At 43.0% G+C, this 26524-nt stretch overlaps 1 protein-coding gene across 1 annotated transcript in view; it reads left to right on the forward strand.

Moving 5' to 3' along the window:
• Positions 1 to 7792: 7792 nt before the first annotated feature.
• Positions 7793 to 26524, forward strand: part of Prkcq (protein kinase C theta) — a 133525-nt gene continuing 114793 nt past the window's right edge. The window contains exon 1 of the mRNA XM_038333649.2: positions 7793 to 7940. The gene's annotated coding sequence lies outside the window, so the exon portion shown is untranslated. The remainder of the gene's footprint in view (positions 7941 to 26524) is intronic.

Consider the following 26524-nt stretch of genomic DNA (forward strand, 5'->3'; position numbering starts at 1 on the left):
CTAGCTGCACAGCTATTAACAAATGATGGCTGTTGAGGGTGCCAGTCTTCTTTAGGGGTATGGCTCCTGGCAGCCCCATACCCTGCAGTAGACAGCCCCGTTCCATGCCTGTATGGGCAGTACTAATTAGACTCATTGGGTTATAATTAAAAGCAAAACAAAACAAAAAGACACGAAGTTGGGGGTGAGTTGGGGGTGAGGCGGATCCCAGAAGAGTTATAGGTATGATTTAGGATAGATACAATCAAAATTCATTGTACACATGTATGAAAATGTCAAAGTTAATAAAAGTATTATATTTTACAAAAAATTAAGTAAGAGCAACTGAAGGATTTTGGACACAAAATCATCCGATTCTTCTTTAAAATAACTTTATTGATCTCCAGGACTTGCTTTCCTAAAGCCTCTCTACCCAGCTCATTATTAAAATTTCCTGAAAGGCCTTTTCTGCTTTGCTCTTTTTGTCATAGCCACAGAAAGGACCAAATGATGACACTGAGCGACCACTGAGCCCATTTGCCCTCTGTGCATTGCATGTGATTTGTTCCTGTTAGAAGTTAACACGAGAAGCCTTTTTGCTCAAGTTGGAATAAGTTCTTGCCCTGTTTTATTTTGTTTTGCTTTGCTTTTTATTCTTTGAGGTATTTGTCCACTGACTCTAATGTGGAATTCAAAATATCCTGAACTTTCTTTGGTATTGGAAAATTTTGCATCTTTATGATATGCTTTGTCCAAAGCTCAGTGCTAGGACCAAGGAAAAGACAGAAGGAAAACACCAGAATAAATGGGGGGGGGTGGAGACAGAAAGGGAGATGGATCAGGAAAGCCTTATAGAGCTGGCAGAGGTTTAAATGTCTCGTACCTTAGCAGCGAGGGGATAGCATAGCGTAGAACTCTTTACCCACAAAATTAAAACTATGCAGACCCCTTTCAGTGATTCCCTGAGATCCTACTGTGGTTAAGCTTGACTTGTTAGCATTGTGAATAAGAGAGAAAAGGAAGAATTAACATGTATCTCTCTCTCTTTCTCTCTCTTTCTCTCTCTCTCTATCCCTGTGTGTGTGTGTGTGTGTGTGTGTGTATGCCTGTGTATGTCTTCATGTATGTGAGAGAATATACACATATGTATATGTTTATGTGGAGGCCAAAGGTACAATGGCAGGTGGTACCTTCTGTTGCCCTCCATCACTGTTTTTGTGACTGGGTGTTTTCACTGAACCTAGAGGTCCCCTATGGGCTAGATTGCCTGGTCAGTGAACTCCTGGGGTGCTCCTGTTTCCAGCACACCTCCCTCCGCTCGTAGGGCTGGGATTACAGATGCACGGGACCACATGCAATTCTCTACCCGGGTGCTAAGGCTTCATGCTTATGCGGCAAGCGGCAAGCTATTCAGCCACTGAGCCATTGCCGCAGCCTCTAGCAAGTCTGTTTATTGATAGGCACACACAGAAAAGTCCACAAATCACAGACACCTAGATGAACTTTTACGAAGTGACCATCCTCTGTGACAAGTATGAAAAAAGTCACCATAAGCATGTAGTTTCTTTCCTATGTCCTCCACCTCCCATCTCCTCAAATGTAATAAAACTACTGTTCTGACTTCACAGTGTGCTATTTTTCCCAAATTGTTTTTGAACTTTGAATAAATGAACCCACACAGAATGCATCCTTGTTGGTCTTGCCTTTCATTAATGTTTGCAGGCTTTTTTCAGGCTGAGGCCTACAGAAGTTCTTCGTTAAGGTCAGCTGCTACAGCTTCAGCTCACCAACTTCCCGCAGTTTTATGATGCACTTGCATTGCTTCCAGTTGGGGGTGATTCTGAACAGTGCTGTAGTGAACACGCCACACAAGCCTTACAATGCATGTGGACACGCTTCCATGCTTTGTGTACCCACAACATGCCCGGGTCACTAGCTAATCTCGCGTTCTGTGTTAGTGGATATTGTGAAAACATTTTTGCAAGTTTCACTAATTTGCGTGAGAATTCCACTTTCTCCACATGTCCACATAGTATGCAGAATACACCCACTGTGCCCGGGGGGGCTGCAAAGTAGAGCATGAAATTTCTGGAATTTTCTCTCATACCGCAGAAATACGTGGGATAATTGAAGTGTAGAACCACGGAAGAGCCCTGCATTCTGTCCAAACGCAATGACAAGGAAGAAAGGAAGTGAATTTCTGTGAAAGAGAATGGTGGCAGAGAGATTTGTGGAAACAAATACATGGATAATAATTTTCTTAAAATTCCATTAGTACATTGCTACTCTACGGAACATGCAAAAGGCCAAAAACTCAACACTAGCTTCAGTTCATTGCGTGTGTGTTTTGGTTGCTTGGTTGGTTGGTTGACTTTGAGCTCAGGTTTTGCCTCAGTTCAGTGTGTGTGTGTGTGTGTGTGTGTGTGTGTGTGTCTTTGTTTGGGGCTCAGATTCTGACTGTTCCTAGGGGTAGGAGGTAGTATAAGCTTGACAGTACAGCTGCAGGGATCCTGGCTAGGTACACCTTACTCGGTTTACCCAGCAGCCCCTTTGCGAGGAAGAATTTTAAGAATGTTTAAGCCCCTGGTCAGGTCACGTTACATGATGCAAAGATTCTCAAGAAACCTTGACTTCTGTTTGAGAGAAACTTTATTAGCATAAGGCTTCATCCCCATCTTCACAGCCCTTCCAAATTTGCCATCCCCAAACTTCCTTCACCTGGTGGGTCAGTCTTGACTGCTTTGGATCAGAACCAAATCCTTTCTTTTCACTGGCAACACTTGAACCAGTTTTCTTTTCCCTGCAGTGGCAACCGCTTCAAACAAGTTACAGCTATGGGGCTGGAGCGGTTAAACCATCAGTTCTCAACCTGTGGGTAGAGATCCCTTTGGGTGACTGAACAAACCTTTCACAGGGGTCACCTAAGACTATCAGAAAACAGTTATGTATATTATGATTCCTAACAGTAGTGCAATTACAGTTATGAAGTAGCAACGGAAATCATTTTATGGTTGTGGTCACTACAACATGAGGAACTGTATTAAAGGGTCGCAACTTTAGGAAAGTCGTGATCTGCAGCTTTCGAGATTTCTGGCTGCTCCATCATCCTTCCGAAATTCTGTTGCAATATTTACACCCCTCCTTTCCTGACTTTAAAGCAATCCTGTGAAAAGGGGAATTTGTTCATTGATATGTGGCATTTGAGTTCTTTTTAGAAAAACCAGCTTCTCTTCTGGTTTAGATATCTTTGATCTTCAAGCATCAGATCTGCATGAGCTATCTTGACATATAAAAGGACGGCTCATCTGCTTTTCATTGTTTTGAAGGTTGCATAAATGTACAAATGTGAGCTGCTGGTATGATTGCTTACACATTTTACATTTTTCCTCCATTGTCACAGTATGTTTTCTGTGCTGGGAAATTTAGAACTGGTTTTTGAATTATCATCACCATGCTTTTGAGATCCCCGGCTGTCCTGGAATTCACTGTATAGACCAGTCTGACCTCAGTTACACAGAGATCCACCTGCTTCTGCCTCCTAAGTGCTGGGATGAAGAACATGTGCCACCAAGCTTGGCTGGCTTACTCTTTTTTGTAATGAGTAGAATGGAGATAAAACCTTTCCTCTTTGGATGGCATTAACATCGGTTGACATAGGGCATTTCCTCTTCTGTCTGCAGTCTACGTATAGTGACAGGCAGGGGACAAAAGCAAGGAAATAAAATAATTTTATGTGTGAATTCGAGTTGAAACAATAAGCAGTTATGAGGTTTGCCATTTGGGGCACAAACCAGAACATTTTGAGAGTGGGGACCAAGCTGTGGCCAGGAATAGAGCATCTCCCACTGACCCACAACGTAGAATAAGGTCAATGTGGTTGGCTACATCAGTACCCTGACTCACTAACTCGTTCATGTTACAACTAAGTCGAAATGCCAGGATCATGGTTTTATAATTCCTCCATTTAAAAACAAAATAAAACAAAACAAAACCCTTTTTCATGTACAGTTTCAACCTCTTTTGTATATGCTAACTGATGTTGAGGGAAAAAGCAACCCCCTCTAGACAATCTGCACTATTGACAATGGAATGTTTCTTTCTTTAGGGCTTCATTAACTGAGAGAATTATACACAATAATTCTGTCTATGTATACATGAATTCTTTTGCTTTCTCAGTATCCTATTCAGTGGAACATGAATTCATTGGAGCATGGTTCTTTTACTGATTTGAGCCAGGATGTAATCTCAACGCTTGTCTTAGTTCTGTGGTATGATGGGAAGTTTATCATGAGTTTGAGGGTCAAGTTGGTTATACGAATTTAGGAAATTATTTGTTTAGACTTCATGGATGTACTGTATTATCCATAAAATAAAGAGGATTTTACACATGTCAGGGGCTTTTTACAAGACCCCAAACCCTGACACACACAGGAAAGGCACGGTCAGCATCAGCTAGCAGCTCCTCATCACCATCGTCTTCTTCTTAAATGAAAAAATAATACCTACATGCCTTACCTTGCCCATGATTATAAAGTCCTTCAACCTCACTAAGCATGTAGAATGAATAAATATCCAAATAATGAAGCTTTAAAAAATATAACCACTTTTTTATTATCAGAGATTGAATTGCCTTCATCTTTCACTGTTCCAGATTAGTCTGCAAAGCTGACAGCATCCTCATCATCACCAGCAACTGGAGATGCAAGCTTGTAGACTCAGCACTTGGGAATTAGCCGTCAGGAGGATCAGAAGTTCAAGATCCTCCTCAGCTATGTAATGAGTCTGAGGCCAGCCAGGGCCTCATAACACTCTGTCCAAAGAACCAAACAAAATTAAGCAAACAAATAAACCCCAGGAACTAGAGTTCAGTTACTCCCAACAAAAATGCCCAATTTTGCTCTTGCCTCTGTCACTTTTACCTATCCATAGCTCTCACACGTTCTGAATAAATTTACATGTTACTTGAGCCTTTGGTTAAAGTAGTTCACCGTCCTCCATGTCCTTCAGGAGACTAAGGTAGGCCACTGTGCAAACAGTCTCTGCCAGGCTCTGAAAAGAGGATGTCTGGGTGCCAAAGTCTTCACAAAATCATCCGGATTGATGTTCTCCACACAGTGGTTTTCTGTAGAGAGAAATGTTCTTGTCTCGTGGCACTGTCCTCAAGTTGACTGTGTTTGCCACATCCTACTTCTCCGAAATACCATTCTTCTCCAAATTGAGGCTCAAACTAGGACATGTTCTTTGTGCGCTCTATCCTGAATCCCTTATGAAAGGCCAATCCCACAGAAAGCACAAGAGGTGGTTTCCATAAGAGATGAAGCCTCAGTCATCAACTAAGTCCGAGAGAAAAGCAAAGTGATGCCTGGCTTCTTTGCCAAGTTCCAACAGGTCCAGGAAGAAGTCTGGAATGGCTCATTCTTTAGTTCTCAGGGTCTGGAGTCAGATTGCATCTTTCCCTGCTGGAATGAAGTAACTGGCTTCATCCTGTACTCAGCAATTCCGGGAAACTTTAGGACAGACAGTGAAGGAGAAAAGAAGCACACAACTGAAAGTTTGGGGTGTTTTTAACAAAATGGGTAGAATCTAGCCACCCACACACCGTCCTCTCCCGGAAATGCCATTTCCTCTTCCAGGAAACAAAGGTGTGGAGAATTCTGAGCATCAGTCATGTGCTCTCAAGCAAGGGAGACAGGAAAAGCTCTGCAGCCGGGGGAAACAGAGAGGTGGTCCTTCCTGCAGCACACAGAGGTCAGTCTGCAGGTTCCCACCCCACCCCACATAGGCCAAAAAGACAGTTCCATGATTTCGTTTTTAAAACACTTTCAAGAACAAAACAAAATCATTCTTTTCCTGTAATATATGAGAGGATCCAATCTCAGAGGATCCAGCGATCAGGATAATGAACTTCTGTTGATGAACTCTACGGTTATAGGACATTCGAATATCACAGGCCTGCCAAACCCAGATGTCTTCAGAGATGGAAGGCAAACACTAAAATCAGTGCTGTCGGGATGGGGGTAGCATTTAGCAGTGCTTAAGATGCATGCTAAAGATCTCCCAGGATTCGATTCCTGATACTAACCCTTCTAAATTGTGCACTTCTGAGTATACTATGTAATATTTCCAAACATTATTTTCATGTGTTAAGTGGAGATGATGGTGGTAGAAACGTTTGAAACTTCTTTAGATTATGAAGAAAAAATTAACAATGTACCTAAATCTTCCCTCCACAGATTCTACCATATATAAATATTTACTATGTTGCCAACATCGTCACCCTTTGTAGCCTTTTAAAAGCAACTAATCTCCGATTATAGTGTGAGGCTGGGGATGTAGCACAGTGGTAAGTGCTTTCCTGGCATCAACAAGACTCCAAGTCTAACCCGTAGCAGTGTTAAGTGTCTTCAAAATTATTAAGAGGGCATAAAAACTTCCCTGAGGCCCTGCATGTATTTAGTCTCCTAAAATATGCAGGGAGAAACATAGTCATGGAGAATCGAATGTTTTCTGCCTTCTAGGCACAGCTATGTGACCACTCTGCCATTTCTCCCCAACCCAACAGGTTCCACTAAAGGCCTGCTGGAGAAGTCAGGCAAACTGCCTTTGAACGAGGGAATCCTCAATGGTCACAGACACAGATGCAGGCTGAAGTGGGAACCATTCTTCTAGCTCTGTGACCTTGTTCCCAGCCATGACACACTTTTTCTGCCAAATGTAACCACCAAAATATAGCGAAGGCTTACGATGTGCCAGGCTCTGGTGATGTCCTGATGAGACTGCCATTATACCTTAGGGCTGGAAGCGCAGCCTCTGTATTTTAAGATCCTGACTTGTGGGACAATTCAGTGCTTGAGTATCAACAAATAGCAAAGCGGGCTAATTTTGACCAAGTGTTTGGTACCCTTTTAAAAGGGTCCATTGGCTATGATGGGTTCATATTTATTAGAGAAAAGAGTTACCATACGTGGCTTCTTAACACAGCCCCGAGTATCACTTAATAAAATCCCTAAGCTCTTCCAAGTCTGTTTCATTTGTAGATTAGAAGCTGAAACTGTCGTACCTTAGGGTTTTTTTAAAAGATGGCATTCTGTACGTCAGTAATCAGAAGTCTGTTAATTGAGAACAGAGAGAAGGTGGGAAGAAGGACAGATTATTATTTAATTTCTTATACTAATCTGGCCTTCCACTACCACAGGAATAAAAATATTCCATTGAGTATGGGGAAAATCCACCACCCTTTATTATCGATATTCTTTAGGATCATCATGAAAATTAGCAACATGGTGTAAAAACTCCTGAAAAGAAAAGTGCACTGATGCTGGAGAGCCGTGAAGTTCACAGCAGTCCAGAAAAGCAAAATCGCAGATGAGTCGTAATCGCAATTAAGAAGCCTCTATCGCAGGACAAAACTGTGCCCAAACACGCTCCGTGGGTAATTAAAAAACAAACCAAAACAAAAAGCAACGCTTGCCAATCCTTTGTGATGTAAAAAGGATTAAATAAAACACTTCTTTCTATCAGCGACCTTGGCCCTTCCCACTGGCAGCTCATTTATGGTTTTTGAGTTCAGTGAGAAGAGACTGCTCTCGCGCCCCCCTTCCTGGTACTCCCGTGGCTGAGGCTGTAGCGTCCGAGCTGCTCGGTGCTGCCTGTGGCTGCGGCGTCGCTCCCCGCCCGGGACTGTACCACCCAGGCCTCCCGCAGCCTCCAGGTCCCAGTCGCAGCGGAGCGACAAGTGGCCAGTGAGGCGTGAGGATGGAGGGTGGGGACAGGACCAGCAGGAGAAAGGCAGAGAGCGCTGGCAGAACGCAACCAGGCGCGCGTCCCTGAGCCGGCGTGGCGAGCGCCCTCTGGCCGGTGTCGCCCGCCTGGAGCACCCTCGGGTCACCAGGCCCCGCGCCAATCCCCGCCATCGGAGCAACAGCGGCGGCGCTGCGCTGGGACCGCGACCGCGACACCAGGTAGGACCCGGGGTCCCAAGTCACCCCCGAAGAGAAAGCGGACTGAGGTGCCAAGGACTGGGGCCCGAAGGGTCACTAAGGTGTCCCTTGCAACTGTTCCAGGAAAGAGCAGAGGGTTGTCCGGATAAGCAGGGGTGAGAACGAAATCGAAAAAAGCAAACTTTGGGGCTCCCCTGTCCATGGTTTCTTGCTTAGTGGCGACCTTGACCAGTTGGAGGCTGGGGTCAGGGATGGAGGGGCACTTCCTTCTTCACTCTGCTTTTCCTTAGCACGAGGAAAGGCAGGCAAGGAAAAGGAAAACAGTGGTAACTTTATGTGTTCTGGGGGGGGGGGGGAAATATCTTTATTCTTGTAAGAAGTGTTTTCTGGAGCTAGTGACCTATCCAAAGAGTACACCTCGTTTTCTGGGAATTTGTTGACACACTAGATTAGTTTTGCTTTAGTTTTTGGGTTTTTCCCCCCAGGAGTCAGAGGTGGGTTTAAAGTTTTTGTTTGTTTTTTTAAAGTTGGGATATCCATTCCTATAACTTTGAGAAAGGGATTGTTTTCCAGCCTTGAGGGTTTTGTTGTTAACAAAACATAGTTTGTTGCGTGTAACCTCTTTGTTCCCCTGGAGTTTGAAGAGCCAGAATTATCAATGTGCAAGGGGTGGCTTCAGTGGCTCCCTGTGGTTGTGACGAGAGGTCTAATGTCTGGCTGAACCTTGGTGCTTCTGGGGTGTTGTGTAAGGGGAGCGTCACTGGGCTGTCCTGTTCTCTGGGCTGTCCTGCCACTCTGTGAGCTGGATGTGGTGCTAATAAAAGATTATTCAGTGGTGGCACAACTGTGTGTGTGTGGAGATGGGAGGGTGGAGAGAGCAAGACTGGGCTCTCCGGCTGTCAGTGGAAAAATGGACCGTTTGTGCCCAAGCCCAGTCCTTCAAGCTGCAGGTGCCTTTGGAGAAGGCAAACCGAGACTGGAATTGTGTGATGAACCTCAGACCAGATCGAGGGAGTCTGGTTTTGCCTTCTCAGCTTGTACCCATTTGTCCCTTTCATTTAGTAAAGAGAATTTAAAGTCTCAGGACTCGGGCAGGCATCAAGAAAGCAAGAGCTTGGCTCCACACACTTTTTCCTTTCCTTTCCTTTCCTTTCCTTTCCTTTCCTTTCCTTTCCTTTCCTTTCCTTTCCTTTCCTTTCCTTTCCTTTCCTTTCCTTTCCTTTGTTTGCCTAAGAAGCCAGTCCCACCACTGCCTCTTTCCTCTGGTTTCCAGAGAAGACCTATTTCTCGGACCTTGAGGGCCTCACCCCACTCCGCACCCCAACCTTGTGAATCACCATCTTCACACACACACACACACACACACACACACACACACACACCCAACTTATCTTTGATAATGTGTAAAATGGTAGGCCTACTGCGGATGCTTCCTCTCTTTTAAAAAAATGCTGTGTCTTGTGGGAAGAAGGGTGACATTTACTAATTTGGTTGCAAATTACTTTTGAAGTCTATGCACAGCTGTTTAAAATCCCTCAGAGATCAGTGCCATTGTTTGATGCAGGTGTCTACCACAGAAAGATCTCGTTAGGCTGTTTCTTTCACTGACTGAATGAACATATATTCGGTGATGTGGCCTAGGAAGATCTGAAACCTGCACAGGTCCCTGCAAGTTCAACAATTCGATTTAAATGAAGAGGTTTTGTTTTAGGTTTTATCACTGCTGCTTTGTCTCTCCTCACCCTGCCCCTTAGCAACTCTTACTGCCTGTCCCAACGGTAACCTTACTGGCATCCGTAGTTTTTAATTCCCAGTCCCAAGATTGTCATCTACACTTTAAAAATGCAAACTTCTTGGGAAGATCCCTACTGCCTGATGTTATGCTTGGTTGACTCTTCATGGCCTTATGCTGTGGAGGCTAAGGATGGCACTGCGCCCTGGGCAGACTCCCAACACCTGTTCTTCCACCAGCACTGCTTCCTACAGTGGGGCCTCTGTGTACACTGTGTGTGTGCAGCCTCTGTGTACACTGTGTGTGCAGCCTCTATGTACACTGTGTGTGTGCAGCCTCTGTGTACACTGTGTGTGCAGCTTCTGTGTACACTGTGTGTGCAGCCTCTGTGTACACTGTGTGTGTGCAGCCTCTGTGTACACTGTGTGTGCAGCCTCTGTGTACACTGTATGTGCAGCCCACAGTGCAGCCTCTGTGACTGTTCTGTCCTTTCTCCCAAGGGCTTTGGGGATGCCATTCACCGTTTTAAACCTAGCTTTTACAGAACCTCAAAGATCTTTCTCAACACGCCTTTTCTACTCCTCTTGTTCACAGCAGGCCTTGGAAGCTCTCTGAAATAGAGAGCTTTGGCCTTTGCTCATTTCTATAAAGATTTCTCATTCTAGTATGACATAATCCCTTCTCTCATCTGTGGAAAAGACCAGAGTTCTGTATAATGATGTCCCTGGAGTCAGGACCCAGGATTTTCTTTTAGGAATGTGAGCTTCTGGTCTAAGTCTATCATTTCAGGGACTGGGAGTAAACCTTCTTCTGATGCAGCATTAATTATGGTGTGTTTGCCTTTCTTTAAAGTAGGAAGCAGTACTAATTAGAACCCCTATTTTTTAAAGTATTTAATGATTTAATTTTTAATGCTGTTTGCCCCATGAATGTTGCTCAAGTATTAACCAAATGTAACAGCTTGCTATAAACTTGTATTTGGCTTTAGGTGATTTCTTTTCCATAGGATTATTTACGTTTCAAAAATAATTTCCTCTAAATCAGTTTAAATATGACACATTGTTTTGGTTTTGGTTTGAGACAGGGTCTCATGTAGCTCAGGTTGGCTTCAAACTCACCTGGAACACTTGATCCTCTTGCCTCTACCTCCAAAGTGTTGGGATTTCAAGTGAACACCACAACTCCAGACCTTAGGTGGTATCTTTATGATATAGTAAAAAATGCCTATGACACAGCTGTGGGAAATACACACACACACACACAAAAAAAACACCAAATTAAATTTGTAATTAAAAGTAATAAGGTTAGTCTTATGATAGCATAAGATCATATTAAGTTCATCCAGTCCTTCTAATACAGTATTTTTATTAGAGAATTTCACATCCTTACAATGTATTCTGGTCATATTCACCTCTGCTCCTCCCCAGCAACTCCCAGACTAATCCCAGAACTCCCTCAACTTCATGTGCTTCTTCCTGTTTTGTTTTTGAGATTATAATATGATTAAAATATCTCTCCCTCTCTTTCCTCCCCCCCGACCCTCTCATATGTCCCTCCCCACTCTCCTTCAATTTCATGGTCTTTTTTTTTCATTAATTGTTATTGCATGTATATATGTATAAACATATATATTCCTAAATATAACCTGTTCAATCTGTATTTTTTTATAGCCCACTAAGGGCCACAACTGATCCTCATTCTCCTTGGGGCCATTAACTGCCAATAACTCCTTTGGTGAAGAGGGTGCTGGTGACCTCCTCTTCTTCCTTGCTGTGATGTCCTGCACTGACTTCACCTTGTGCAGAGATTGTCCTGGCAGCCAGCGTTGCTGTAACATTTTTAGAGTAGCAATTCTGTTATGTTTCAAAGACTGGCTTTTCCCTATTTGTCATATCCTGTGTATCCTACAGTCTTTCTGTCCCCTATCCCATGATGACCCCTACCCTGGTAGGGAGGAGGTGTGATACAGATATTCCATTTATGACGGAAGCCCACTCTTCTTCACCCCAGTCATTATTTTAAGACTTCAAGCATCTCATTTCTAAGCATCCTTGCAGCCAGCCTAACCTGTTCAAATCTATTCCAGTAGTTAATACAAAAGTCGTGAGAGATTTACAGAAACACATGATGTAAAGCCAGAAAAGTGAATTAAAAGCTGTTTCTTGGCAAGGTTAGAGCCTTCTTTCATCTTAACCTGGCAGATATTTGTACACAGTCAGATTCTGACTACTGTGTCATCTCAACGTAATCTTAGGGGTGGGGATTGAAAGTTCAAAGTCTCAGATGTTGGAGCTATCTCATTTGAGTCCAGAATCATAGATGTCTGCTCTGGGGTTAAGTTTTCATTTAATTAAAACCCTTATAAGTTGCTAGAAAGTGATAGCTTTTGAATCATAACCAGAACAAACAAAAGCAACAGAGTTTAAGATGGGGATGTGACTTAGTTGGTAGTGTTCCTACCTGGCATGCAGGAAGTCCTGGGTTCCATCCTAGGCACTACATAAACCAGCCGTGGCACTGTGTGCCTGTAATCCCAGCACTCAGAAGAGGAAGCTGAGGATGAGGAGAGCTGAGTCATGTGCCCAGGTTTGATAACTTGCAAGAGGTTGAGCCAAGTTTGACTGACAACTAAGACCTGTTGTAAGCTGCATGTCAAGCCATGTACCAATTGAAAAATGCATACAAAACTGACCATTTTAATCTCTTAAAAAGGATTTATTTTATTTTATGTGTATGAGTGATTTGTTTGCATACCTGTCTATAAACCACATGCAGGCCAGAGTGGGTATTGGATCATCTGAGACTGAAGTAGAATCCTCTGAAAGAGCAGAAAGTGCTCTTAACCACCGAGCCTTCTTGCCAGCCCCCTCTTAACCACTTTTCAGGGTCAGAGTCAATGGCATTGTGTGATCATCACTTCCGTCCATTAAGTCCTTTTCTTTTGTGTATATGGGATGTGTTTCATGTGGCGTACACACGACTGTGTGTCCATGCACCCTTTCTCATACATGTAGAGGCCAGAGTGGGACATCAGGTGCTCTCCTCAATTATTCTCCATGTTACTGCCTTGAGGCAAGGTCTTTCACTGAGCAAAAAGCTCAGTCTTTGAAAGAGGCTGGCTGACCTAATGAGTTCTGGGAGTCTCCCTATCTCCACCCTTGGCCCCCAGTGCTGGGTTTATAGGAGCATGGAGTTGTTCTGGCTTTTTATGTGGGTCCTGGGGATAGGAACCCAGGCCCTCACACTTGCCTAGGAAGCTTCTTACCCACTGAACTATCTCTCTAGACAAGCCCCATGGAGTGCTTGCTGTCTTACAAAACCATACACAAAGCACCTAACTTCCCATTCCCCACTTTGCAGCTCCTGGGAACCACAATTCTACTTGCTAGCTTTGTCGAGGCACCTTATGTAAGTATGCTTGTAAAAGAATCTGTCTTTTATTGACTGACCATTTTCACTTAGCTTCTTCCACTCAGTCTTCTCTATCCATATTACAGCAAATGTTCAACATTTCCTGTTTTTAAAGATTGACTGTTCTCAGTGTGTGTCTGTGCCATATTTGCTTAACTATGAGTCGGCTGAAGGTTGGAGCAGTTGCTTCCACCTTTGATTGTTGCAGATAGGGCTGCAAAAAGGCAGGTGTGTTATCCCTTTCTTGTTGCTATGACCAAGTATCTCTCAAACACAATTTAAAGAAGGAAGCATTTGTTCTGGCTCATGGCTTGAAGGTATAGTTCATTATGTCAGGAACGGGTCTGCGGCAGAGCGCGGGGTGACTGGTCATGTTGCATCCATAGACAAGAAGCAGAGAGTGATGGGGCCTGATGCCTTACTCCCTTTCACATTTCTGCTCATTCTGAGACTCCACCCATAGGCTGGCATTGCACATGCTCAGAGTGCATCTCCCCTCCTCAGTTAAACATCGCTAGATATGCCAGAGATTTGTCTTCTAGGTGATTCTTATCCCACTGGATTGACAATGCAGTGTTAACTGTCTAAGTAAATGTGTAAACATGTTGGAGATGTTGCTATTGCTTCCTTTTGGGAATTTCTGAATTGGCCAGCAATTCTGTACACATTTAAGAATTATAAGGAAACACTGCGATGTTTTCGTTACTGTTGGACCACTTTGCATCCCCACCAATGACGCTACACTGTTCTAATCACTCTTAGTCCTAGCCAACCATTGCGATTTTCTGCTTTTGATTATAGTCATCCAAACAGGCCTGGTGTGCTAACTAATTAACTTTAAATCAGATCATTAGCTGCCCAGTTCCAGGGATCTGTCAGGCAGGGCTATCCCTCACTCCGTTATTTCTCCTGTCTCATCTTGTATTTACATGCCTTGTGCTAGCTCAAATTCACTGGAAGGACTCCTATTCATGAAGCTCTGACAGAGCAGGAAATCATGACCGGGAGGGGCTCCTAAAAGGCAAACTGAACGCTTTTGTCCCAATCTTCATGCAGGACCTTCTAATGCAGAAGTGAATGCCATGAAGAATGAAAGCCCATGGTACCAGTTCTCAGTAACTCTGAGTGGAAAGTATATGAAAAGTACTTATGGGGCTGAGCGTCTTTGTGAGGATGCAACTATCTTATCCGCCTATTTCCTGCCTGGCCTCTCTACAAAGACTGTAGTTTAGTCCCGGTCGCTACAGCAGGTGACACAGGCTCCTAATAGATGTTCACAGAATGACAATGTCTATGTTATATTGAGGGCAGTCTTATAAGAGCGCCAACACTTGGGGTGTCTGAGTATCCCAGAGCTGTCAGTGTTAGCTCCGCTAACACCTAAAGGGTTAGTGACCCAGGTGAGTCTTACAAAAGATAGGAACAGCATTTGTTGAGTGGCCCTGCAGCCCACAGGTGTCCTAGCACAGCAGGATGGGAGTCTAGCACACGAGGGGGTGTGAGCAGGGCGAACCAGCATCCCTTACCAGTTTGTCAATGAACCTTAATTAACTAACTTTTAGGAGTCTCGTTCTCCCTACTTGAATGAATGAGTGGCGGTGACACTGTAAAAACTGGCAAATGCTTCCCAGGTCAGGTGAGTGTGTCACTCATGGGTAGAGCTGGAAAGGTTAACTATCGTTAAGTGTCCAGCCTGGAGCACTTTTGAGAATGCAAGGGGACGTTATTAATAACTAAACTAGTGCGACAGCTAAAAACCCAGCTTTCCTGGGAACCCTGATCAGTAGAGTTAACTTCCTTTGGAGAAGGGGTTGGTTGCATGAATGCATGTGTGTTTATGTCCGTGTGTGTGTGTGTGTGTGTGTGTGTGTGTGTGTGTGTGTGGCATATGAATGTGGTTATATGTGGAGAGAAAGAGAGAGCATTGCTTGTGTAGATGTGTGCATGTGCCCAACATTTGGGTTTCTGGAAGTCAGAAGTCAACAATGGATGTCTTCTTCCCTGTTTATTCAGACAAAATGTCTCACTGAACCCCCAAACTGATTGAGTCCGTTAGCCTAGCTAGCCAGCCAGCTCCAAGGCTCCTGTTGGCCCCGCCTCTCCGGTGCTGGAATTACAGACAGATGCTGCCAACACTGGGATTTCTTACATGGATTCAAAGAAACCAAACTCAGATCCTCATGCTTGCAGTGCAAACCCTTTCCCAACTCCTTAATCCCTACAGCAACCCTCCTTTAAGGCCCACAGAGCTCTTGGCCACACTCTAAGCACAAGAAGAGCTCTGCTAATGCTCAGTTTCTCTACCTGTGGCTTTCAGTTCTAGTCAGGTATCCTTGGCCTTGTGGAGAGCCTTACTGTTGTACACACTTGTGGAGAGGCTTAGCAATGTGTGCACATGTAGGAGAGACAGCGTTGTGCGCACTTGCGGGGAGACTTAGCATTGTGTGCATTTGCAGGGAGACTTAGTGTTTTGTGCAGTTGCTTTAGCCAGTGAAAGGCAAGCAAGCTGTCTTTTCACATTTGATGGAGCGGGCAATGGTTCTGACTCTAGAAAAGCTCAGCCTGGAGAACCTGAAATGTACACAAAAGAGACTTTTTTTTAATGCGTGTGTGTATCTAGTGCCTGATTTCCACCTACTACGATTCACCCCATGTCATCAAGGTACATTATCTCTAGAATAAGTAGCTTGCTTTAGACCAGTGATTCTCAATCTATGGATCACGACCCCTTTGGTAGTTCAAATGACCCTTTCACAGGGGTTGCATATTAGATATTCTGCATATCAGATATTGACATTATGGTTTATAACAATAGCAAAACTACAGTTATAAAGTAGCAATGAAAATAATTGTATGACTGGGGAGGTCGCTGCAACATGAGGAACTGAATTAAAAGAGTCACAACATTAGGAAGGTTGAGAATCACTGCTTTAAGGAGAAAGACAAGCCAAGAAAGTATTGTGAGGGCAATCTGCATTGTCACATAAGCTGAACTGTCTGAAATGCCTGACTGCTTAACCAACAAAGCTTCCTTAAACTCTAAGATGTTGTTTTTAATGGTAAATGGGTCTTGGGCCAGTCTTTCCATTTTTCATGAGAACATAGACTCAAAGACTTGCAATGTGAGTGCAAGGGTCAAATTTCAGCTTTGTGTTGGGACATGAGCTCAGATTATTATCCTGATCCTATAGAATGGAAAGCCATCCCTGCTTTTCATCCTGACTACAGAGAGCATGTGGTAAAATATTGAGATCATAATACTATGGACTTGGCTTCAGAAGTTGGCTTGGACCACCGTGATGGTCCTAGAATCTGGGTGTTCACCTCTGTCTCCTTCCTCCATGTCCAGGGCTCAGCTAGAGTCAGGGTTTGTTAGTTTACCCGCTTGGACATCTGCTTCCTCACTCCACCCTTTCTCACTTCTGCTGCCTCCACCCTGAAATACCTCACTAGTCTTCATTACTCTTGATGGTTCTCCATGCTGCAGCAGGAAGCAGCCTTCTACACCCAAGTCTGGGTGTCCCACCCTTCTGCTTTAAGTTCTTCCATGGATACCCAGTGCTTTTTGGGTGAAACCTAACCTCCTTAACAGACGCAGGAGGTTCTAATCCTTTCTTCTCTGGCCATATACATCACATTCCTCCCAAGTTAGAGCCTCATTAAATACCTCAGCGACCCTATGTGGACCCAAGCTTGCCATGTGGTCCACTCTGCTAGCCTCTGACCTCTCTTTTCTCGAATTCCTATGCACCTCATACTTCACATAATCATCTCTTCCTGCTGGCTTTTTGTGATCCTGTAGACCAGAATTTGCTTTCCTTCTAGGAGGATTCAAAGCGTCTGTCAGATCATCTCTCAAAGGTACTTAGCAGAGTATGTAGCCTGTAGCAACCAGTTTATACTTGTTAGCAGTAACAGCACTGGGGGATAGATACATTTGTTTGCCTTTAGTTGCCCCTGGTATTATTGCCTGAACAAACACTGAGTCAACATCGTCTCTTGTCGCTCATTGCATCTCTAATATATGCCCATGTATCTGATAAATGAGAGTATCGAGAAAGACTCATGAGATAAATAAATGGCCATAAGGTCTACAATCTGCAATGTCCTGGGGCCTATCCATTGTGTTAGAAGAAATGGGTCAAATGTGATCTAAATGTTTGCACAAACAGAAGCACTATTTTCCTGGAAACTTTTATCTGTGAGTTTCTGGAATCTTCTGGATAAATTCCACTAAAACTCCTAGCTCAAGGTGTAGGAAACATTTATGGTATGAACCCTTCACAAATCTGTTATTAGTGACTCTTATGATAAAAAGGAATAGACCAGCTACAAGAAAAAGTTTTGTCTCCTCTTATATGTGTTGTTCTGTCTTTCTCTGTCAACTTTTTGCATCTCACTTTGCTGACAATTAAAATGCCAATAAAAAAAGAAAAAGAAAATATTAAAGATGATCAAGAAATTAAAGGCCCTAATTGGGCCCAGTAGTCTATGCCTAGAATTTAGGAAGGAGGAGGAGACAGGAGTTAAAGGCCAGCCTCGGGCTACACATGGACACCCTGTCTCAGAAACCTGGGGGCTGGGGCATAGGTCAGTGGCAGAGCACTTATCTAGTCAAGGCCTCAACCCTGACATTGAAAAAAGAAAAAAAATCAAGGACAGTAGGGAGGGTAGAGAAAGGAAAAGAAACATTTAAATGTGAAAATACACTATAAGCCAAAGGACAAAGAAATAAGGAAAACATAAAATCAGACGTCCTGACAACCAGAAGTTATGTTAATTTCTAAAAAGGACTAAGTGGAGGAAATACTTTCTAACCTAAAATTTAAAAGATCTTAAGGGATTTTTTTTTTGAATCTTCAAAATGAAATCATAGTTACCTGGCAGTTTAGAATAAAGGAATAAATTCAAGAGTTTGGGTATTTGGTATGTACAAAGGAAAAAAACAAATGAAATAACACACACACACACACACACACACACACACATACTCCAAAAAATCCCCAGCTAGCCAGGAGTAAGTGAAGAAGCAAGACCCTTCTCCCAAAACACAGTGAAGGCAAGAACTGACTCCCAGAATTCCCCTGACCTCCACATATAGGTTCAGTCCCCACTTTCTGTCCTCTCTCTCTCTCTCTCTCTCTCTCTCTCTCTCTCTCTCTCTCTCTCTCTCTCTCCCTTCCTCCCTCCCTCCCTCCCTCTCTCTCTCTCTCTCTCTCTCTCTCTCTCTCTCTCTCTCTCTCTCACACACACACACACACACACACACACACATGGATTTTTTAAAATTCTGTTTATATGATTCAAACATAGAATAACCACAAACATGAAATGAAAAGAGGAAAAAGGAAAAAGTATTTCAAAGAATATTAAAAATAAATCCGAGTAATAATGAGTGGGGAGGGAGGGATAGGACAGAAAGGGAAAGAAGGGGAAAGGGAAGGGCAGGTAGGAAGGAAGCAGTTCTCTAGGGGGCGGGGAGAGGGAGACACAGAGGGAGAGAGGTAGTAGAATACACTATTCCAGATCCCTGGTACCCACAAAGCAGAGATGGAGTAAGGTCAGAGCCAGTATTTATTCCTGACATGAAAGGCTGGGTCACAATGGTACACAGAGGTGATGTGCTCTCATGGTGACAGCTCTCTCCTGAGTAGTCTCTGCACAAGGTCATATGAGGGCAAACCAAAGGACTCCTCCTATTGGCTTGCAGAAGAAAGGTAACACTTCTTGCTGTGTAAGACACAGCCTTTTTCATTTCAACCATCTCAGTCTAAAGGTTTTCTTTGGGGACATGGGAAAGTATGGTGACCCCTTAAATGCCAGTTGCATCCCCTGCTTTGTTCATGATAGTCCATCCCTTTTTGCTCCCGCTTAACTCAAAAGCCTTAACCATCCCTGTGCGCTGCCTTTCATGAGTCACCTACAATTCATTCATCTTCCCTCTTCTGCTTCATGTATCCCTGAAGACTTGACGGCTTCTCCCCAGCTCACTGCTAGAATTCCATGATGATGTATGTTTTCATTCCATTACTGCTTCCTCCATAAGCTGCCTGAGGGCATGTAGCAAGTCTATTCCCTTCTGGCTTTAACTCTGGTCTTACAGAGCTGAGGCTGTGATTTCAGGTGAGGAAGCTCATGAAGTCTGTGATGGCAAACACTGACTGCCAACTTGACAGGACCTAGGATCACCTGGCAGACCAATCACTGGCCATGTATATAAGGGACTTTCTAGATTAGGTCAACCGAGGTAGGAAGACCAACCTAAATGTGGGTGACAGCATTCAGTGGGCTGGAGCCTTGGACTGATAAAAAGGAGAGAGGTTGCTGACATGAAGCCTCTACCACCTGACTGTGGGTGGGTGTGACCACCTATCTCAAGCTCCTGCTACCCTTTCTTCCCATCCATGAGGGACTGCACTCTCAAGAAAATACCTAACACAAAGCCTCTGCAATTAAGAAACATATTTGATTTTCCTCCAGTCACAAACATGACGGTTTCTGTGAATACATACCACATTTTCATAGCTTTATTAAGACCTGTAAGCACTCCAAATGTTCTATGTTTCAGGCTAAGTTTTAAGGAATATGCCTGAAACTAGTGCAGGCCAAATCCATAAAAGCCTTTAAGGCACTGACTACTGGATGTTCACCGTGTGCTGGGATATCTACTGCTCCCCTCCCAAACTCTCTCCAGCTCACTTCTCTTTAGTTTCCTCCCAGTGAGGGGGGACATTCAAACAACTGTCACCCAAAGTTAGAGCATCTCTTTTAGAAAGACCGAAGGGAGGCTATCATCTCTTGTGTCACTCATCTGCCTTGATCCCCCTTGGCCATGATGGTATACCGATGACAGCATTAACACCCGGTTAGGTGGTGCATCAGTTACCTTTCTCATTGCCATGATAAATAAATACCCGGCAAAAACAACATCTGAAGGCGGTTCCTCAGAGCTCACGGTTTGAAGGTGCTGTCCACCACGGCATTAAAGGCACGGCCACAGGATCATGAGGCAGCGGGTCACAATGAATTCATGCTGAGGAAGCAGAGAGGGACGAGTGTTGGTGCAAGGCTCACTTTCCACTTGTTGTGCAGTTTGGGACTCCAGCCAATGGGACAGTGCTGCCACATTCAGTGTGAGTCTTCCCTCCTTAGCTAAATCTGGAAACCATCATAGGCACACCCGGAAGTGTTTCCAAACCCAGTCGCCTAGACAATAAATATGAACCGTCACCGTAGGCCTTTGGAATTCCTCCAGATTGTAAGGTATTTAACACATACATAAACACACACATACATACATACACGTATCACACACATACACACAAAATTTAAAACATTTAATACTATGATAAGAGTTGTCTTCTACTGTGTTGATAGTGATGGTAATACAAGAGGTGTTACAATAACCAATTTTATTTTAAAAAAGACAAATTGATTACTTGATGACCTCAGTGAGTACGTAAATGATGATGATGAACAGAGAGCAGAATATTAATGTTGAATAATTAAACTGGGAATTCCTTCCTTCTACAAAAGGAAAATAGCATCCATATCACTGAAGATTCCCTGCTCACAGCAATATTCAGAACAGCCATTAATAACCCCTCATAAGAAGAAACTGAATGACTCTTCCACTGAAATAGAACTACATACTAATACACAGTTGTGTAAGAATTATTTTAATGATGAAAACAAGTCAATGAGAACTCACTCATGGAGTTCCAAGTTCTTAAGCAGAGCAGCTGAAGTATTTGCCAAAGGCACACCCCGGAGTCCTCTGACCTTCCCCCGTTGTTCCAGTAAGAACAGGATCACAGCTCTGAGCCTCGCTCCTAGCTCCAGGTCATGGGGGTCTGTTAATATTTGTAGTGCACCTGAGGTCTGTGACGAAAAGCAGTCCAAAAATGTAAACCATCCAAAGGAGAAAAAAGACATCTCTCTTGCTTACTAAGATGAAGAAAATGCAGCTTGTTTGACCAAGTTTAAATCAGCACATCATTCAGAAATGAATGAAGTAAAATGCACCCGTTAACAGTCTCTTACAATGAGAGCTGCCACAGAGAAATGTCAACACAGTCCACTATTCTTAACTTCATCATTTCAATAGGAAGGAAAGGTGAGAAACAAAGCCCTTCTCTTCCTAGAGCAAAAGCTGGAGAGTTTAGAACAAAAAGAAGGTCTGTCCATGGAAGCCCAGAACCAGTTTTCTTCTGGAAAAATGCTGTGAATATCTTCTTGTGGAAGAATAATTTGGATCCCCTATATTTAACTGTCTGAGACCCAGGGAGAGATTGCACACTTTTAATTCAGGTATGTGTCCATCTCAACACTCTTAATCATGAGCTAAGAAGGGAAAAACAAAAAATCACCAAGCATTCTGTAAGTTCAAAAAGTGAAGCATGAATTTGTTGGAACATTTGTTTGAAAGTAGCCAGAAGGAAGAAATCAATCCAAATTCCAAGGAATTTTAATCCACGTGCCATGCACATTTTCTTAGTCTTTTGTAAGATGGAATCAAAGGATTGCATTTTCTAAGAGCCCATTTCTAAGAAGCTTAAGTCTTAATCAGTTAAGTATGACATAGGCTTGAAATGGAATTTGCTGTCGAGTACTTAAGAATGAAGTTCAGAGTGATATAAGTTGGCAGTGAACTCAGGTTAGCACTCTGGAATTGTCCAGGATGCAGTTTATTGTTTCTTTGACAAATATTTACTTGACCCCAAGTCTTGCTTTGGATATCAATCTCTGTGGGACAAATTTCCCAAGCTTAGTGGCTAAAAGCATCTCTAATTTACTTGCTTGTGGCTTTACAGGTCAAGAATTTGGGGGTGGTTCTGGCATAGTGACTTAATAACTCGTCATAGTCCTGGGGGTAGCCTGATCTGATCACATGGTTCCATAGTGGGTACAACTAGAAGGGTAAGACCACACAGCTCCCCCATCTCCATTCTTGCCAAGTGCCTACCTTTGGCTTCTTTCCACAGCAATTGGATACTAAAAATGAGGGTTATGAACACCCGAAATCAAAGGCTCAGATTTGTAAGGTCCAAGCTAGGATGTTACACACTATCATTTCTACAGATGTCCATTGGCCAAAACAGGTCACAGAGCAGGCAGGATGTGGGAGTGGGAAGTGTGGAGTGGCATCACAGCTCAGCCCTGAGATGGGGCAGGCTGAGACAGCTATTTTTGTAGTACCATCGGACACAAACATAAGGCGGTTAGCACACCATCTCCTAGAGAGGACCTCTTGTATCTTCTGGTTTGAACCTTTGGTTTTACCCATTACATCGTTCACAGCAGGATTCTGCTCAAACGAAGCCATTCAAGATGGGCTTGCTGTGTAAGTACAAGGCCCTGAGTTTGTTTTTCAAGAACCCATGTGAAAATCTGGCTGTGGTGAATCAAGGTCTTTCCTGAGCCAGACACACACATGTCCCATGGCCTTCCACGTATTGTATTCCCAGGATACTTCCTGCATTGATACAGCTCCATAATGAATTTTAAACCTAGAATTCACCTTCTTCCACTGGGCCATTTGCTAATCCTTGAGATTTTTGCTACCTCTGACACTTCACACAGATCATGTTCCTTCTCTGTGTGCCATGACATCTTGTACACATAGGTATCTGGGCAGACATAGCAGTCCTTAGCTCCATCCCCACTGGGTGGGAGAGCAGGATCTCTAGGTATCCCCAGTATAGACCTCCTTTAACAAAGAGCCCTACATTGATACAACAAGAGGTCAGGAAATATGTACAGCCAAGTTATTGCGGGCACATAACCAAGCAGCAGAGTAACAAGGAGAGAGACCAGAAAACCCTAAACAGGAAGAAGATGGGTGTGCTAAAGAGAGCTGGGGTTGGGGAGGGCTTGCAGTAGTAGATAAAACCAAAGAACTGAGACGGGAGTGCAGAGAGCAATGAAGTGGATGATACAGAGCAATGAAGGACACAGAACAAGGACAGGAGAACAGAACATGTGATTGATTCAACAGGAGAGATGCCAATCATGGTAAAGGTTAAGAAAGAACCAATGGAAAAAACTAGAGGTGGCTTAACATCAGAGCTGACTCTAAGCATCTATGGGAATAAAGCAAGAAGCACCCAGGAGAGTACCCTAACTTGGAACCAAAAGGGAGAACACTCCACAAACCAAGCTGTCAATCTATTCCACTTGACCAGATACCTTCACTAGGCCAAACTGACTGAATAACTTTAGAGTGAACTGTGCGCTTGCATGCCAGTGGCTACACACTTGCATCCTACACTCTAGCTGACATGTCGTATTATTGGGGAACTGAGGAGAGGCAATGTGGCAGTAGAGAGTCAACCAAGAAAGATCTTCCTGGAAAGAACTCTTTAGTCTTATTTGGGGAATGGGGGAACAGACTATAAAGAAAGCAATCTAATTGACAAGAGAAAAAGAGTTTCTACTAAATACCGCAAAAACGGAGGGTTGCCCATTTGACTCTGAATCGGAACTGGTATAACTCCCAGGTAGCCAGCTTTTCCTGCCCACCAGGTTCTGCTGTTATCTCTTCACAGCTGTTGACTCATTGAGCCCTGGTAACCACTTTTGAGGTGGGTCCTATTGTTATCCTGAGTTTACAGGCAGGAAAACTAAGGTTAAATAGCTTGCTCGAAGTCATGAGCTGGAAGCTGGACCCAGGTGGTCTGATGTTGTAATCTATGTTTCTTTGTTCTTGCAGTTACTATTGGTATATATTAATTATACAGAATATGAGTTTCATTGTGATGTCATACATGCACATTTTATTCTCTCCTTTTCCCCTCCGCTTCACTGATCCCTCCCTCTTCATTAATAGTTTCTATTTTGCTTTTACCTCTACTTTTTTTCTCTCCTTCTCTAAAGTTTACACTAGAGAATAAAAATCAAGAGAGAAAATATGAAATGCTTGTCTTTCTGAGTCTGGCTTATTTTGCTTAACATAATCTCCAGCTCCATACATTTTCTTTAAAATGCATGAGTTTTTCTTGTTATTATTATTGTCATTGAAACAGATTTAAAATTTGAAATCCTCCTGCCTTATCCTCCCAGGTACTAGAATTTACTTCTGCTCACTCGTTTGTGTGTGTGTGTGTCTGTGTGTGTGTGTGTGTGTGTGTGTGAGAGAGAGAGAGAGAGAGAGAGAGAGAGAGAGAGAGAGAGAGAGACTTTCTGAGTGAATACCACAGCTGTATGTGTTCCCATGGTAAGCCCCAGAGGCATTAATTATATCCTGAAAGAACAGTAGACCAGGCTTCGTTTCCAGCACCCATATCAAGTGACTGACAGCCACCTGGAACTCTACCTCTAGGAGATCTGACTATCTTCTCTGAGCTCCATAAGCACCCTTACACACGCACACACGCTCATAAATACACACAATATAAATATATCAATATAAATGAAACAGTAAACTATTTTTGAAGCAGTGGCTTTGAGCAGCTAAGGATGCTCCTCTTCTCCGCTTCCTTAATGGCCGAGATCTGCTTCAGTCCCGACCTTCGTGCTCTACATAGCGTCCTTTCCAGTATAGCCAGAAACCTGATTCAGTTCTCTGTATACTTCGTTCCTTCCGACTGTATTCCAAACTTCTGATTTTGCACATAAAGATTCTTTGAGTCAATCTGTAAATAAAATGAACTGTATTTTAGAATCTTCATCCATTTTTCTAGACTTACTCACCCCATTCTCAAACTCTTGCCAGGCTCTCACTGAACTTTCCCTTCCTCCTTCACTCTGTCTAGGGGTATGTGACTGAGCAGGTGTTGATCATGTGTTCACTATCTAGTGCCACACGCAAGCATGCAAAGACAAATTCTCATTCTCTCTCTTCCTTCCCCTTATGCACACACACTGACACACACAGAGAGAGTGTGATACTGGTTACGGTGCCTTGCAGAGAACTATTAATTTTTTAGTTAAAATGATTGAAAATGCAGCCTGATTAACATTCTTGAGCAATAACCATGAAGTTTGAACTTTATGGAAATATTTTGGGAATTTGAAAAAATAATGTACTATGGGACATCTTAGAATTATTTTAGCTCATGCTAAGAGTGCTTTTTAATTTGCCTTTGAGTCAGGAGATTTTCATATGTATATAAATCAGTGAATTTGTGTCAGCTTTTGATGCTTCCTGTGATTGTTGCTTCTGATTTAACAGATTCCTGAAGCACATGGATTCAAAACACTAAAAAAGGCACCCTTGTTTGAAGAAGTATTTCTTTTGTCTTTAACTTCAAAAGCATCTTTTAGAGATTAGAGATGCAGCTCAGTTGGTGGCGTGCTGGCCAACATTCATAAAGCCTCAGGTTCAGTCTTCAGCACCCATATGATGGCTCACAACCATGGACGTATTCCGGGGATCCCATGCTGCCATGGGATATGACGCCCTCTTCTCGCCTTTACAGGCAGCAGGCATGCAAGTGGTGCACAGACACACACACGGGCAACATACCATAAACATGATAGATGGACAGACAGGCAGACAGATAGGTAGACAGACAGATATTTTAAAACATCATTTTAAAAAATGTTTTCTCACTGAGTATATGAACAACACTCCAGGGCAGGCCTCAATGCCCAGCATTCATTGACAAAATAAACTCGATAAATTTTTTGTGAATTTTTTGTTTTATTTACTTTGTTTTAGCATTTTTTATCTTATTTGTCTTTTGTCTGTTTTTTATTTTCATTTTTGTGGTTTTATGGGAGGCTGTTTCTTGCTGATTTTGTTTCTTGTTTTGTTAGGGGAACAGGGAGAGAATATACAGCTGGATAGGTAAGGAGGTGGGAAGGATCTGGGGGGAGTTGAGAGAGGGAGAGAACATGAATAAGAGATATTGTATGAAAAAGATTTAGTTAAACCATAATAAAAGTGATTAATTAATTAAAAACAAATGCATTACCAAAAACAAAATCTAAATGATGTTATGTTTTTGTTTTGATTGGTTATAAAACAAAATCACAATCGCAATGGAGTATTCACATTTGAGAAAATGAGCAATTTTCAGAAGCCAAACAATTAGTTGAAGGTAACTGTTAGCCACTGTTTGGTAGAGTGTTTTAGGAGCATGTACAAAGGCCTAGTATCAGTCATCAGCAATGCTCTGAGCATGGTAGCACACACCTGTAATTGGTAGACAGAACAAAGAGGCTCAGAAGTTCAAGGTCATCCTTGGTTATGCCAGGAGTTCAGGCAAGCCTGGGCTATATAAGACTTTGTCTCACATATATATATATATATATATATATATATATATATATATATATATATATATATATATATACACACACACACACAGATAGATAGATAATAGATATATGATAGATAGATAGATAGATGATAGATAGATAGATAGATGATAGATAGATAGACAGACAGACAGACAGACAGATAGATAGATATGCAAAAATATTAGCCCTGCAAATGAATTAGAATAAATAACTGCCT

This window comes from Arvicola amphibius, chromosome 6 (genome assembly GCF_903992535.2).
Source record: "Arvicola amphibius chromosome 6, mArvAmp1.2, whole genome shotgun sequence".
NCBI lineage: Eukaryota > Metazoa > Chordata > Mammalia > Rodentia > Cricetidae > Arvicola > Arvicola amphibius.